At 41.2% G+C, this 13,951-nt stretch overlaps 1 protein-coding gene across 1 annotated transcript in view; it reads right to left on the bottom strand.

The window, feature by feature from the left end:
• The window catches only part of ART3 (ADP-ribosyltransferase 3 (inactive)), a 167,111-nt gene extending 155,278 nt beyond the window's left edge, over positions 1-11,833 (bottom strand). The window contains exon 1 of the mRNA XM_066387247.1: positions 11,708-11,833. The gene's annotated coding sequence lies outside the window, so the exon portion shown is untranslated. The remainder of the gene's footprint in view (positions 1-11,707) is intronic.
• Positions 11,834-13,951: the final 2,118 nt, after the last annotated feature.

Here is a 13,951-nt window from a genome sequence, read left to right as displayed (position 1 = left end):
GCTTCCTAGACCCTGCCTCCCTCACCTCAAATATAGAGGGTAGCAAAGAGAAACCCCACAGCTAGCTCTCCAGAGTCACTCTCTCCCCTGAAGAACAGAGGTACTCAACCACCAGGTTCCAGGTCTGTTAAAACATGAGAAGGAGCACCTGCAAGCCTGAGATCACCATTGCTAGAGCCATAAAACAGGAAAGCTGAAGCAGTAAAGCCAAAGCCATAAAGCCCTCACAACACACCCCACTCACCAACATAACTGCAGCCCTGCCTACATCATTGCACAGCAACATCTCAGCAAACAGTCCAGGAACTTCACAAAGTTAAAAGTTGTTAATACAGCAACAACTACTGGAAGAAACCTCTCAAAACCCAAATTTTGTTTTCTTTCCCCTTCTTTCCTTTTTTCTTTTTTTTCTTCTTATTCTTTTTTCTCTTTTTCATTTTTGAATTTCATTTTTAAAATTTTTATTCTTATTTTTTATGGGTGTTTTGTTTTGTTTTTTGCTTGCTTTCTATCCTTTTTCCTGTGGTTTTTCTTCTTTACTTGCTATAATTTTAAAATTTTTTATATTTTCTCTAGTATTTCTTTTTCATTTTTAATTTTTTTAATGGCTTTTTTGTTAGGGTTCTTAAAAATACCACTCTCGCCTGACCTGTGGTGGCGCAGTGGATAAAGTGTCAACCTGGAAACACTGAGGTTGCCAGTTCAAAACCCTGGGCTTGCCTGGTCAAGGCACATATGGGAGTTGATGTTTTCTGCTCCTCCCCCCTTCTCTCTCTCTCTCTCTCTCTCTCCCCTCTCTAAAATGAATAAATAAAATCTTTATAAAAAAAATACCACTCTCAAATGCCATCAAGTAAGAAGAAATAAAATACCATGGCTTCACAAGACAGAGATGTATTTTTAAAAGAAAATGAAAAATATCTCAATCACATAAAGCCTTGGAGTTAAATGATAGAAAATTCAAAATTGAAGTTCTGAAAATACTTGAGATGAGAGAAGACACCAATAGGTAACTTAATAAGCTCAGAAAACAAAGAACAAAATGAATACCTCACCAAGGAGATTGAAACTTTAAAAACAGAAATGAAGAACTCAAGATGTGAACTGAAGACTGAGGGTAACAAGTTTAGCTAATAGAACAAGCCAGATAGAGGAAAGAATCAGTGACATCGAAGACAGGCAACTAAAGATGTTACAGAGAGAAGAGGAGAGAGACTCACAAATTTAAAAAAATGAGAGAGCTCTATAAAAATTGTCTTATATCACCAGACAGAGCAATATAGAATAATGGGTATATTAGAAGAAGAAAGAGTTAGAGCCTCGAATCCAAGAAGCAAACAGAACATCAAGTTATCACAACCCAAACAGACCTACTACAAGGCACATCATAATAAAATTGTCAAAAATCAATGACAAAGAAAAAATCCTCAAGGCAGCTAGGGAAAAGAAGACCATAACATATAAAAGAAAGCCCACTAGATTATCATCAGACTTCTCAGCAGAAGTTCAACAAGCCAGAAGAGAGTGGAGCCAAATATTGAAAGTACTGAAAGAGGAATTATCAGCCAAGAATACTATATCCACCAAAGTTATCCTTCAAATATGATGGAGAAATAAAAACTTTTACAGGCATACAGAAGTTGAGGGAATTTATCACCAAAAAACAGTCACTGCAGGAAATACTCATGGGGTTATTCAACCAGACACAAAGAACAAAACTAATCAAAACTACAAGTAAAAGCTCCAACAAGCTCACAATAAAAACAAGGATAATCTATGATAACAATAACAAAAGGGAAGAGGATAAAGATCTGCAGTGGCAAATGAGGATGGAGTACAGAAGCACTCATATGACAAAGGACTCTTGTACATATGAACATTTTTTTTCTTAACCTAATGGTAACCACCCACAAAAAAGCCACTACTGAAACACACAGCTTAAAAAAGAAGAAATGGGAAAGAAGTATGGAACACCACCAGACAAATACAACTGACAGAAACAAAAAAGAACCTAACAAGAAAGACACAGAGATACCAGAACACAAAACATAAAATGGCTATAGGAAATTCTCAAGTGTCAATAATTATCCTAAATGTAAATGGACTGAACTCACCAATAAAGAGGCACAAAGTGGCAGATTGGATCAAAAAGCAAAACCCAACCCTATGCTGCCTTCAAGAGACACATCTAAGCTATAAGGACAAAAGTAGATTCAAAGTGAAAGACTGGAAAACAATTCTCCAAGCAAATAATATCCAAAGAAAATCAGGTGTAGCCATACTCATATCTGATGATGCTGACTTCAAGACAACAAAGGTAAACAGAGACAAAGATAGACATTTCATAGTGATAAAGGGGAAATTGTATCAAGAAGACATAACACTTCTTAATATATATGCACTGAACCAGGCAGCACCAAAATATATAAAACATCTACTAACTGATCTAAAAATAGAAGCAGACATAAACATAATCATACTTGGAGATTTCAACATACCATTGATGGCTCTAGATAGATCCAAACAGAAAATCAATAAATATCAGCCTTGGACCAAATGGAGATAATAGACATTTACAGGACATTTCATCCCAAAGGTCAGATTATACATTCTTCTCCGGTGTGTATAGAACATTCTCAAGAATAGACCATATGTTGGGCCACAAAACTAACATCAACAAATTCAGAAAGACTGAAATTATACCAAGTATATTTTCTGATCATAAGGCTTTGAAATTAGAATTCATTGTAAAACAGAAGTAAAGAAACCCACAAAAATGTGGAAATTAAACAACATACTTCCAAAAAATGACAGGGTCCAAAAAGAAATAAAAGCAGAGATCAAAAGATATATTATACAGACAAATGAAAATGACAACATAACATACCAAAATTTCTGGGATGCAGCAAAAGCAGAAATAAGAGGAAAGTTGATATCATTACAGCTTATATCAAGAAACAAGAGCGATTATACCAAGTAAACAACCTAACATTACACCTTAAGGAATGAGAAAAAAAGGACAAAGGCAACCCAAAGTCAGCAGAAGAAAGGAAATAGTAAAAATTAGAGTGGAACTAAATGAAATAGAGAAAAAAACTATAAAATATTAATATAACAAAGAGCTGGTTCTTTGAAAAGATCAATAATATCAACAAACCACTGGCTGAACTCACTAAGAAAAAAAAGAAGGACTCATAAAAATAAAATCTGAAATGAAAGAGGAGAAATAACCACAGACATCATAGACATACAAAAGATCAGAGTAGAATACTATGAAAGACTATATGACACCAAATTCAACAACCTAGATGAAATGGATAAATTCTTAGAACTATACAATCTTCCTAGACTGAGCCATGAAGTGGAAAACCTAAATAGACCAATAAGCATGGAGGAAATAGAAACAATTATCAAAAATCTCCCCCCCCCCAAAAAAAAAAAAGTCTGGGACCAGGAGGTAGAATACACTAGTGAATTCTACCAAACATTCAAAGAAGATTTGGTACCTATCCTAAAAGTCTTCCAAAAAATAGAAAAAGAAGCAATACTCTCCAACACATTTTATGAGATCAACATAACCCTAATACCAAAACTTGGCAAGGACAACAAAAAAAGGGAAAACTACAGTCCAATATCTCTAATCAATACAGATGAAAAAAATCCTAAACAAAATACTAGCAAATCAAATACAACAACACATTAAAAAAATAATACATCACAATCAAGTGGGATTCATTCCAGGAGCACAAGGGTGATTCAACATATGGAAATCATCAACGGAATATACCACATCAACAAAACAAAGAACAAAAATCATATGATCCTATCAACAGAAGCAGAAAAGACATTTGATAAGATACATCCCTCTATGTTTAAAACACTCAATAAAATCAGAATAGAAGGAAAGTACTTCAACATAATGAAGGCCATATATGACAAACTATCAGCGAATATCATACTAAATGGTGAAAAATTAAGGCTTTTCCTCTAAAATCAGGAATGAGACAAGGCTACCCACCCTCTCCAGTCTTATTCAACATAGTTCTATAAGTTTTAGCCGGAGCGATCAAGCAAGATAAAGAAATAAAAGGTATCCATATCTGGAAAGAAGTAAAGGTATCACTTTTTGTAGATGACATGACCCTGTATATAGAAAACCCTAAAGACTCTACCAAAAAAAATTATTAAAAACAATAAGCCAATACAGTAAAGTCACAGTATACAAAATCAATATACAAAAGTCTACTGCTTTTCAATATGCCAACAAAGAAACTTCAGAAAATGAACTAAAAAAACCAACCCCTTTAACAATTGCAACAAATACAAATAAAGTACCTAGGAATAAACTTAACAAAGGATGTGAAAGATATATATTCTGAAAACCACAAAACATTATTGAAAGAAATTGAAGAAGACTCAATGAAATGGAAAAAATGTTCACAGGTTGGAAGAATATAGTTAAAACAGCCATATAACCCGAAGTAATATACAAATTTAATTCAATTCCCATCAAAATCCCAATGTCATTTTCTAAAGAAATAGAACAAAAAATTACCAGGTTTGTATGGATCCATAAAAAAAACCAAATAGCCAAAGCAATCCTGAAGAAAAAGAATGAAGCCGAAAGTATCACACTACCTGACTTCAAATTATACTAATGAGCCACGATAGTCAAAACAGCATGGTATTGGCAGAAACCAGACATACAGACCAATGGAAGAGAACTGATAGTCCAAAAAAAAAAAAAAAAAACCATATATATGGACAGATAGATCATCTTTGACAAAGCAGCCAAAAACACACAATGGAGAAAAGAAACCTCGTCAATAAATGGTGCTGGGAAAATTGGAAAGCCACATGCAAAAGAATGAAACCTGACTACAGTTTGTCCCCCTGCACAAAAATTAATTCAAAATGGATCAAAGACCTAAATATAAGACCTGAAACTATAAATTACATAGAAGAAAACATAGGTGTACTAAGCTCATGGACCTTGGCCATAGAGAACAATTTATGAATTTGACCTCAAAAGCAAGGGAAGTAAAGACAAAAATAAATGAATGGGACTAGATTAAACTCTATAGCTTCTGCACAGCAAAAGAAACTGACGACAAAACAAATAGGCAGCCAACTAAATGGGAGATGATATTTGCAAACAACAGCTCTGATAAGGGGTTAATATCCAAAATATATAAAGAACTCACAAAGCTCAGCAACAAACAAGCAAACAATTTAATTAAAAATGGGGAGAGGACCTGAACAGACACTTCTCCCAAGAGGACATACAGATGGCCAATAGGTATATGAAAAGATGCTCATCTTCACTAGCCATTAGAGAAATGCAAATCAAAACTACAATGATACCACCTTATACCTGTTAGATTGGCTATTATCAACAAGATAGATAATAACAATTGTTGGAGAGACTATGGAGAAAAAGGAACCCTCATTCACTGCTGGTGGGAATGCAAATTTGTATAACCATTATGGAAGATAGTATGGTGGTTTCTTAAAAAATTAAGAAAAGAATTAGCATATGACCCAGCAATCTCTCTACTGGGTATCTACCCCAAAAACTCAAAAACATTGATTCGTAAAAACACATGCACCTCCGCCCTGGCCGGTTGGCTCAGCGGTAGAGCGTCGGCCTAGCGTGCGGAGGACCCGGGTTCGATTCCCGGCCAGGGCACATAGGAGAAGCGCCCATTTGCTTCTCCACCCCTCCGCCGCGCTTTCCTCTCTGTCTCTCTCTTCCCCTCCCGCAGCCGAGGCTCCATTGGAGCAAGGATGGCCCGGGCGCTGGGCATGGCTCTGTGGCCTCTGCCTCAGGCGCTAGAGTGGCTCTGGTCGCAATATGGCGACGCCCAGGATGGGCAGAGCATCGCCCCCTGGGGGGCAGAGCACCGCCCCTGGTGGGCATGCCGGGTGGATCCCGGTCGGGCGCATGCGGGAGTCTGTCTGACTGTCACTCCCTGTTTCCAGCTTCAGAAAAATGAAAAAAAAAAAAAAAAAAAACAAAAAAAAACACATGCACCTCCATGTTTATCACAGCATTATTCACTGTGGCCAAGACATGAAAACCACCAAAGTATCCCCCAACAGAGGACTGGATAAAGAAGATATGGTACATATATACAATGGAGTACTACTCAGCCATAAGAAATAATGACATAGTGACATTTATGACAACATGGATGGACCTTGAGAACATTATCCTGAGTGAAATAAGTAAATCAGAAAAAGCTAAGAAATTTATTTCACACATAGGTGGGATATAAAACTGAGACCTATGTACATAGATAAAAGTGAAGTGGTTACCAGGGGGAAGGGTGGAGCCAAGGGTGTAAAGAGGAAGAAATATAAGGTAACACAAAACGATTTGATTTTGGGTGATGGGTATACAACATCAACAATTCAAATGCTATAGAAATGTTCAGCTGAAACCTATGTACTCTTATTGATCAATGTCAGCCTGTTAAAACTAATTTTATAAATAAATTTAAAAATTAAAAAGACGTAAATAAATGGAAAAACACCCCTTCAAATAAATAAATATGTAAATAAATAAATATTACTGTACATCTACTATATTTAAGATCCAATACAACCTGACCAGGCAGTGGCATAGCAGATAGAGCACTAACTTGGGATGCTGAGGACCCAGGTTCAAAACCCCCAGGTTGCCGGCTTGAGCACAGGCTTATCTGGCTTAAGCACAGGGTCACAGACATGAACCCATTATCGCTGGCTTGAAGCCCAAGATCGCTGGCTTGAGCAAGGGGACACTGGCTCTGCTACAGCCTCCCCACCCCCCACCCCAGTCAAGGCACATATGAGAAAGCAATCAATGAACAACTAAGATGCCGCAGCTATGACTTGATGCTTCTCATTTCTTTCCCTTCCTGTCTATTCCTCTCCCTCCCTCTCTCTGTCACACAAAAAAAGATCCAATACAGCAAACAGAAACAAATCAAGACATGATACCTGCCTGACCAGGTGGTGGCGCAGTGGATAGAGCATTGGACTGGGATGCGGAAGGACCCAGGTTTGAGACCCCGAGGTCGCCAGCTTGAGCATGGGCTCATCTGATTTGATCATAGCTCACCAGCTTGGACTCAAGGTCGCTGGCTTGAGCAAGGGTTACTCGGTCTGCTGAAGGCCCACGGTCAAGGCACATATGAGAGAGCAATCAATGAACAACTAAGGTGTCACAATGAAAAACTGATGATTGATGCCTCTCATCTCTCTCTGTTCCTGTCGGTCTGTCCCTGTCTATCCCTCTCTCTGACTCTCTCTCTCTGTCCCTGTAAAAAAAAAAAAAAAAAAAAAAAAGGACATGATACCTGACCTCAAAATTATTATAATATAGCTGAAGAAATAAAGCAAATATATAAACCAAATGTCACCAACAATGAAAGGTAAGGAATACTAATGTTAAGATATGAGTTATTTGTAAGTAATGCTGATCAAAAAAGAATCTATTATGTTAGAAGTGATAGATATCTATAATAGATACATTTACAATCACAACAACAATTTAAAAAAAGGGTACCTAGGAATAAATTTAACCAAGGAGGTAAAAGACCTCTGCTTGAAAAATTATATGATACCGAAGAAAGAAATTTAGGAAGGTACAAATAAGTAGAAGCATATACCATGCTCATGAATAGGCAAAATTAACATTATTAAAATGTTCATACTACCCAAAGCAATCTATAGATTCAATTCAATTTCTATCAAGATTCTAATGGCATATATCACAGAACAAACATTCCAAAAACTTATATGGAACCACAAAAGACCCCAAATAGCCTTAACAATCTTGAGAAAGAAGAACAAAGTTGCAGGTATCAGCTACCTGATGCCAGACTACACTACAAGGCCAGAGTAATCAAAACAGCATGGTACTAGCCCTTTCTAGGTAGCTCAGTTGGTTAGAGTGTCATCCCAACATGCTGAGGTTACGGGATTAAATCCACACATACAAGGACAGGGATAATACAAGAATCAACCAATGACAGCATGAATAAGTAGAATACCAAATTGATGTTTCTCTCCCTCTCTCTCTCTCCCTTCCTCTCTCTCTAAAGATCAATAAGTAAATAAATTTTTAATAGCATGGTACTGCCTGACCAAGCAGTGGCGCAGTGGATAGAGTGTCGGACTGGGATGCAGAGGACCCAGGTTCAAAACCCCGAGGTCACCAGCTTGAGCACAGGCTCATCTGGTTTGAGCAAGGCTCACCAGCTTGAGCCCAAGGTCGCTGGCTCGAGCAAGGGGTTACTCAGTCTGCTGTAGCCCTCCGGTCAAGGCACATATGAGAAAGCAATCAATGAACAACTAAGGTGTCACAACGAAGAACTGATGCATCTCTTTCCCTTCCTGTCTGTCCCCTCTCTGACTCTCATGAAATAAATTCATTAATTAAATTAAAATAGCATGGTACTGGCATAAAAACAGGCATAGAGATCAATGAAACAGAGTAAAAAGCCCAGAAATAAATCTATGCCTTTATGGTCAATTAAAGGAGGAAAATATCCCAAGAAAGTAAAATCTTTGGAAAATAAAAACAACTCAATGCCTAGCACTCAGAGAATAAACCACAAATATGAAGGACTATATTTAAAATAAAGAAACGATGTAAATACAAAGAAATATTATATAAGAACAATATTTGAAATATAAAAATGTAGATACAAAGAAATATTTATATAAGAACAATATTTAAAATATAAAAACTATGTAGATACAAAGAAATGTTTATAAAGAATACAATTAATTAAAAGATACATTTTAGCAAGGAGTCATATGTGTGCCTGAATTTCCTTAGTAGTCCCCTTGATTGAAATCCTTCAATGTCTCCTCACCACACAGAGATTTACAATCATCCTCTGGTTTCTGCTCCATTTCTAGCTTCATTTCTCACCACTCCCCCATCATCACTTTTTACCCTTCACCTTTCTGAAAGATACTGCAGTTTCTGAAATCTGGCACGCTTTCTCATGCCTTCTATTCAGAATGCCTCCTCCCCACGTTCTTCTAATAACAAATTCCAGCCAATTCTTCCAGACCTAGTACAAGCAACTGTGTTTGAGTCCATCAGCCTGTTTTGTGACCTTCTCTGCACCTTCAATAACTGTATACAATCCTCTATACCATTTCTTCTATAAAATTGTTAATTTACATGTGGCTTTCCTACTAAATTGTGGGGGAAGAGATTATTGTTTATATTTGTGTCCTCAGAGTCTGAAATCATAATAAAAGCTTAATGAATGACAAACAGGAAATGGAGGGCTTCAAGAACATGAATTTTTTCTTGTAAAGTTACTTATATAAGTAATTTTAATGTCTTTAAATTAAACTATGGGTATTTTATTTACTTATTTATTTATTATTTTTAATTCATTGAGAGGAGGGGAGGAAGAAACAGACTCCCACATGCACCCCTACCAGATCCACTGATGCTCTGCCGATCTGGGGCCATTGCTCCATTGCTCCAACTGACCTTTTTTTAGTGCCTGAGGAAGAGGACATGGAGCCATCCTCAGCACCTGGGGCCAAATGCAGAAGGGGGAGGAGGAGGAGGGGGAGGAGGAGGGGGAGGAGGAGGAGGAGGAGGAGGAGGAGGAGGAGGAGGGAGAAAGCGGGGGGAGAGGCGGGGCGGGGGTGTGGGGTGGAGAAGCAGATAGGCGCTTCTCCTGTGTGCTCTGACCAGGAATTGAACCCGGGACATCCACATGCCAGGCTGATGCTCTAACACTGAGCCAACTGGACAGGGCCAACAATGAATGTATTAAGCAAAAGTACTTTCTCTCTTTTCAGAATAATTTTGTTCAAGTTAGGCAGCAGCTTCTTAATGGCTATGGTTACATGTCATCAGACTGTAAACCGACTTGTTAAAAGTCACAGAACAAAAATATTGTGTTACTGCCAGAATTGAGCCACAGCTGTCCTCTAAATGATGTCCCAACATTCCACTGCAGGGCAGTTTATTCACAGATTTCATCCAGTCCTTAAGCTTTAGATAAAAAACATAAACCGGCCAGGCCACATACTAAGATCAGTAGCGGAAGAACTGGTTCCTTCTCTTTGTCACCTGAGATGCACACAGGACCTGAAACGCCCTCAACGATGTTGGCTTGCAGCCAGTTTATCATACTATAATATTTTGGAAGAAAGGAATGACTCCCTGAATGGGGAGAAAACGGGAAGAGGGGGAAAGCAGAATGCTAAGCAGCAGGTTCTGAGGCTTTCAAGAAATAAACCCTTTTCAAATCAGCGTCCTTCAGTACCAGCAAAAAGGAGGGGAAGTCCACAGTGTAATAAATTCACACAGGCCTGAGGGTTTCACTCTAAGAGAAACTTCTCCTTTCACAAGTAAAAGGGAAGACCCTTATTCTCACTGTGACAGCGACTCGCGCTGAGCGCATAACTGAACAGACCGTCCTGGCTCCCTCACCAAAAAGACGGAAGGCGGGGGCGGACGCAGTTGACAAACAGAATCCTGCTCTGCACGGCTTTTGGGGTTATTTATCAGTACAGGTTCCTCTGGGGCAGGTGCTGGAATTGATCCCGGCAACAAAAAGTTAAGACTGTATCCAAAGGGAAACGCAATTATCTGATGTCAACAAGGCTGATAACCCTTGGCTCCTTTCCCAGGACTGTGAGAAATGCCTGCAAAATCTTCTCACCAGGTTTCTGTTTCTCCTAAAAGCCCTGCCTGGCCATAAATGGCCACTTCCACGGGACTTTTCTGTCCTTCTGCCCAGTCAGAAACATGTTTCCTGAGGTTTCAGGAGAGTTTCCAGAAGGAGGCCTGGGAAACACGGGGCCGAGGAGGCCGAGGCGGAGGGAGGGTGGTCTCTGCTTCCCCAGGGAGGGTGGCCTCTGCTTCCCCAGGGAGGGTGGCCTCTGCTTCCCCAGGGAGGGTGGCCTCTGCTTCCCCAGGGAGGGTGGCCTCTGCTTCCCCAGGGAGGGTGGTCTCTGCTTCCCCAGGGAGGGTGGCCTCTGCTTCCCCAGGGAGGGTGGCCTCTGCTTCCCCAGGGAGGGTGGCCTCTGCTTCCCCAGGGAGGGTGGCCTCTGCTTCCCCAGGGAGGGTGGTCTCTGCTTCCCCAGGCCAAGCCGCCCGGGCCTACCGGGGCGCAGCCCCATCCCCCCGGGCCTCTGCAGCCGCCCTGCCAGGCACCACAATCAGCCCTTCTGCATAATAAGATGGGGCCTCGAATGACCCCTGACTGACCCCAACACCTCCTTTCTCTTGTCCAAAAGGCCTCCGTCCCAGTCGCTGCAGTCCACCAGGGGTCCCCAAACTTTTTACACAGGGGGCCACTTCACTGTCCCTCAGACCGTTGGAGGGCCGCCACATACAGTGCTCCTCTCACTGACCACCAATGAAAGAGGTGCCCCTTCCGGGAGTGCGGCGGGGGCTGGATAAATGGCCTCAGGGGGCCGCATGCGGCCCGCGGGCCGTAGTTTGGGGACGCCTGCCACAGACGAAGAACCCTCCTAAGCCTTGACCATCGGCCTCCGCTTAGTGACCAGGCCCCTTCCAAAGCGATCGGGCTCTTTGGCTTCAGCCCGGCTGGTGTGGGAATTGCAAAATGGGTCCGCTCCCGGGTCTCCCCATGGAAGCGAGGCCTCCTCGGGTCAGGAGGCTGTGGGACAGCAGGCGACAGGGAGGAGAGATCCCCAGGGGTACAACCACTACCTTGACCACTACGTAGTTCTCCTGACGCGTCTGCGTGGGCAGCAGGGACACCAGAAGTGGCTCGAGAGCAGTGCAAGGGGCGTAAGCTGTGGCAGTAGCTTCCCCACGGAAGGTTCTGGAAGTTGGCTGGCTGGACACGCACAGTGCGGGCCTCAGCCCCGCAGGGAACCCGGCTGCATTGCGCAGGCGCAGGCGCAAGCGCAGGCGCAGTGTGAAGCCAGGCTGGTAGCCTTTGTTCCTTGGCCCCTTCTCTCAGTCCCCTAAGCACATCTCGTGACCACATGCCGGGTGCCAGGCTCTGTGCTCCGACTGCTCTCAAGGGCCTGTTACTACACACCTCCCTTGTCGTGGCAGAGGGGCTGACCATAAGATTGCAGATAAACTTAACGTTGCCTTGGAAGTGGGCTGAACGAGGACAGGCGCAAGGTGCCATGAAAGCCTGTGAAGGAGGACCTGGCCAAGTCTGGGATGCAGGGAAGTCTTCCCAGGGGACAGGCCGGCTGCCTATCTAAAGTGGGTAAGGTTGCTACCCAGTATGGTAGGGAGGCAGAGCAGGCACAGCATTTCAGGCAGGGAAACAGCATGGGCAGAAACAGTGCGGTGGGAAAGAGCATTGTCCCTTTAAGGAACTGCGTAAAGAAAATGTGATGGTGCAGTTAGGCAACAAGGGGTTGGCAAGGGTAGACCTTGCTGGGCCTCAGTGTTTATTCTAAGAAGTTTTTGTCTTGCTAAAAGAATGGTCACTAGCTGCTTTGCAGTTAAAAATGCATTATTGCCACTTTTTTTTTTCTTTTTTCTTTTTTTTTTTTTTTTTGAGTGAGACAGGAGGGGAGACAGATGAGAAGCGTTAACTTGTTCTGGCACCTTAGTTGTTCATTGATTGCTTTCTCATATGTGCCTCAAGGGGGCATTTCAGCAGCGCCAGTGACCCCTTGCATTCACCTCCACCCTATGCATGGTCAGTCATTACAAAAATTAAGCATAAACAAATGAATAAGCTGTATCTCCACAGTTTTCTTCAAAAAGATTTCTGTAATGTTGTATGTAAGCACTAGTAATCCATCTAGAAACCAGTCTAAAAATGTGTACCATGTAACAGAAAATGGTAATATCTGTTCTTCTTTACTTTACAGCATGCATTCTCAGTTGGGGAGGTGGAGAGCATTGTCCTCACAGAAACAAAATTGGATTAGGGAGACTAAAAAAATTCTCAGATATTAACACCAAAGTTCACCCTTACCCAACAAAATCTTATTTCTTAATACTGTCATATGTTGCTTAATGACTGGGATTTATTCTGAGAAATGTGTTATTAGGTGATTTCATCATTGTGCAAAACACCATAATGTACTTACACAAACCTTGATGATAAAGCCTAATATACACCTAGGAGATATTGCAGGTTGGGTTTCAGACCGCCACAATAAAGCAAGTATCACAATTAAATGATTTATAATCTTTTTGCCAGTGAAGGGCTTGCCTTCAGCTTGTAAAAAAATACAACTCCTGTAAAGCACAATAAAAAGAAGTATGCCTATGTTATATGGTATAACTTATTGCTCCTCAGCTACAACCTGCACAGCATGTTATTGTACTGAGTACCATAGGCAACTATAATACAATGGTGTTTGTGACTCTAAACATAGAATAGGTACAGTAAAAATACAGTATAAAGGACAAAAATAGCCTGACCAGGCAGTGGTGCAGTGGATAGAGCGTTGGACTGGAATGCAGAGGACCCAGATTCGAGACCCCGAGGTCACCAGCTTGAGCGCGGGCTCATCTGGTTTGAGCAAAGCTCACCAGCTTGGACCCAAGGTCACTGGCTTGAGCAAGGGGTTACTCAGTCTGCTGTAGCCCTCCCCACCCCCCACCCTCCCATCAAGGCACATATGAGAAAGAAATCAATGAACAACTAAAGTTCCACAACGAAAAAAAAAATTGATGCTTCTCATCTCTCTCCCTTCCTGTCTGTCTTCCCTATCTATCCCTCTCTCTGACTCTCTCTCTCTCTGTCAAAAACAAACAAACAACAAAAAAGATAAAAATAGTAAGTCTGTATAGGACACTTATGAAAGGAGCTTGCAGGACTGGGAGTTTTTCTGGGTGAGTGAATGAGTGAGTGGTGAATGAATGTGAAGGCCTAGAAAAGGGGTTGGGAACCTATGGCTCGCGAGCCAGATGTGGCTCTTTTGATGGCTGCATCTGGCTTGCAGACAGATCTTTAATAAAAAAAAATAACAT

This window comes from Saccopteryx leptura, chromosome 5 (genome assembly GCF_036850995.1).
Source record: "Saccopteryx leptura isolate mSacLep1 chromosome 5, mSacLep1_pri_phased_curated, whole genome shotgun sequence".
In the NCBI taxonomy this organism is placed as follows: Eukaryota; Metazoa; Chordata; class Mammalia; order Chiroptera; family Emballonuridae; genus Saccopteryx; species Saccopteryx leptura.
The sequence above is the reverse complement of the archived record's forward strand: the minus strand, read 5'-3'. Positions and strand labels throughout refer to the sequence as shown.